The 3,220-nt window shown below is 39.5% G+C and overlaps 1 pseudogene; it reads right to left on the bottom strand.

Moving 5' to 3' along the window:
* Positions 1-2,010: 2,010 nt before the first annotated feature.
* LOC133246795 (mitochondrial carrier homolog 2-like) lies at positions 2,011-2,933 on the bottom strand (annotated as a pseudogene).
* Between the last annotated feature and the right edge of the window lie 287 nt (positions 2,934-3,220).

The raw sequence follows: 3,220 nt of genomic DNA, 5'->3' as shown, positions 1-3,220 counted from the left end.
TGGAAGTGACTGAGCATGCATTCATGGGCATTTATTTAATTTGCACAATAACTCTATAATATAAGTTCTATTATCATTTTTCAGATGATAAGTTGAACAATTTTCCCTAGATCACATGGAAGTCAAAATTTAAACCAAGAGAATCTGACACTGGAGTTCAGTCACTTAATCACTGATTAAGATTACACACATATTTCCTCACAAAGTCAATATCAAAATAGGCAGCAATATGGAAAATGAAATGTCATGGAATATATAAAAGTCAGTGGAATATATAAGAAAAAGAAGCATAACATGCAAGCAAGCCTTCCTCTCCAGTTTAGGTATGACCTTGTTGAAGCAGTCACAGGAATAGCACACATTATGTAGGGTTTGGGAATATAAACTAAACTAAAATCACCTCAGAGCATCTAGCATAGTCAATCAATTTCATGGGATCCTCTGCATGAACGGGCCATGAAGAGGGCAGAAGGGGTGAGGGAGGGCCATGATCAAAACATTGGAAATAAAGCACCAAAAAACTTTTTTCATCATGTAGAAAAAACAAGTGAGCAATTAACTGAATTATTTATATATATTTTATTTAGGCAAGAGGAAGATCCTATGATAATCATAAATTTGAAAACAGACCCCTGAAAAAGAGACAGAGTTGTTGGCATTATTAAGTCGAAAGGTAATTAAAGAGCCACCTAAAAGATGAAAAATATTGTACAAAAATTCCTTTTTTAAACTATCTTTTTTCTGAGAGAAAGTCTAAATGAAGTCATCCGAAGTGATAATTTCATTGGAGTAGACACACATAAAAAGAATTGTGATCCTAAATATATTCAACAAGGGGAAATGGCAAAAAGAAGATCTTAAAATATTTTTTCCTGAAAGAACTTTGAGAATGATGAGACAGGTCAGATGCAGGCAGTCTTTATCATGCGTGATGAACTAGGGATTCACATAAAGATTTCCATAATTTCATGATTCTTAGAGTTGAAGAAGTATTCAGAATTGGAAAGGGAAAGTCCTCCCAGTCTTAAAGTCTTCTGTGAAGCTGGCCCAGCATGACACACTTCTAGTGCAGGATGGGTTTGGGCTACCTTGAAGCCTTCCCTAAGAAACTGCTCTGTCTCCTTGTACAGTTAAAGATTGGTCTGCCTCACCTCTCGTCACAGTCAATGTGTTTTGGGTCTGGCTAATGGCAGAACTTTGGCTTCCCAGGTGGTGCTAGTGGTAAAGAACCTATCTGCCAATGCAAGGTTTGATAAAAGACACAGGTTTGATCCCTGGATTGGGAAGACCCCCAGAAGGAGGGCATGGCAACCCACTCCAATATTCTGCCTGGAAAATCCCGTGGACAGGGGAGCCTGATGGGCTACAGTCCATAATGTCGCAAAGAGTCGGATAGGACTAAGCGACTTAGCACAAAATGGGAGAACTTAAAACAGTTCAACTCTTTTTGTAGCAAAAACCATCAACAAACAAGCAGGGGGGAAAAAAAACCAACAACAACAAAAAACCTCATCTTGGCTGCCGCCCAGTTTATAATTCTTGATTTCACATTCCAAGAAGCCTTCAGTTTATAGAAATGGAAAGAACTGCCAGTTCCCTGCAAACAACTTGGCAAATGTAGCCTGTCGGGTTCCCCCTTAAATGATGTTTCCTTCAATTTGCTTACAAATATTTCTCTAACAGTATGTCACTTCCTTTTCAGAGTTGGGATTCCCTGTTAAGTCATCCAGGATGCCTTTCTATTGCTCTTTCCATTATGATGTATAGGCTCTTCTATGTACATATTTTTGAAGGTTTTTCTTCATTTGTGGTTCTTACTCAGGAGAGGACTTTCTTTTTTTTTTTGGCTTTTTTGTTTATTTGCTGACATAATGTCTGCCATTTTTATTCATTTTCTCAAGATTGACTGATTATTAAAAAAATATGCCACACTTTATAGAAATCAACACTCTCTCCCGTATTTCTGTGCATCTGGGACTATAGAAATGTCACTGTCCTTGCCCTACATCTTCAAATTAACATTCTTGGATCACAACAATAAGTCTTCCCAAAGGGGAACTTCTGGAAAAGACACGTTATTTCTTGGCTAATATATCCCCTTTTTTGTAGCATGTACCAGCCATATAAATAAGAAGTATATATTAGGGGATAAGGAGGGCATCCATGAGCAAGTCCACAGCTGTTGACAGTCATAAGACTATAGACAAGCATAAAGGAATATGTAAATATACTGGAAAAAAATCATGTGACAACTAGGAACCAACTCTTCATTTCATTCATGGTGGAAACTCCACTGGCCAACGCATGGACACTGATGAGGTAGACCAGTGAGTTACAGAGCCACAAAGAAACGATGTCACCTAGGAGGTAAGGAATAAGATCTGCAAAAAATCCTAGGATGCCCTCTTCCTAGTAGACAATTACTATGGAGTCACAAAATCTATAATACTTGGATTCTCTCCCAATGAATTGTACCATAGAACTCAGAGTGATCATGTGAAAGGGATGTGTGATGAGAGCAATAGCACAATGTACTCTTTCAAGCGGTCTCCTTGATAACTCTGTCAAAGGAAGATGAAACTTCTTTCTCTGTGTTTCCAGATCCTGACTCCTCAACCCTGTTACACTTCTGGTAATTCTGTAAAACTTTACCATGGACCACAGTTCCAAGGATTCCTGAACAGTCTTGGAGTTAAGCCTGTGAACAACCTATGCTGCCCATAGATGTTCACAATGTGCTAAGCATAACAAAACAGACCAGGAAGCTGACACGCTTGCTGCCCCAAAATATTTGTCCTATTGCTGGAGTTAGAGGCTCATATCCCACCTGCTTGAGCACCTTCACACACATAAGCAGCTGGAACAGAAATCGGAACAGAGTAGCACGTGACTGGCCAAGTCCAACAATATGGCACTCGCTGACAGACAGAGCCACCAAGCAACAGAGCCAGCCTGATATCACATGCCAAGGCCACCAGCTTCACTGGCCCAATCTCATACACACCCACGTACTCACCAGCGTACGTCTCGCTGCCCAACTTCTGCCTTTTAAAACACATTGAGAAAATAAGCATTTTCAAGTTTCCCCTAGATCACTGCTTTTCAAAGTTTAATGTGCACATGAATTACCTGGATATCTTGTTAAAAAGCAGATTCTGTCTCAGTAAATCTGGAAATTGGACCTGAGATTCAGATTTGTACCTGGATGCTGCAGGTCCTT

Source organism: Bos javanicus, chromosome 4 (assembly GCF_032452875.1).
Source record: "Bos javanicus breed banteng chromosome 4, ARS-OSU_banteng_1.0, whole genome shotgun sequence".
In the NCBI taxonomy this organism is placed as follows: domain Eukaryota; kingdom Metazoa; phylum Chordata; class Mammalia; order Artiodactyla; family Bovidae; genus Bos; species Bos javanicus.
This window is presented reverse-complemented; position numbering and strand designations above follow the sequence as displayed.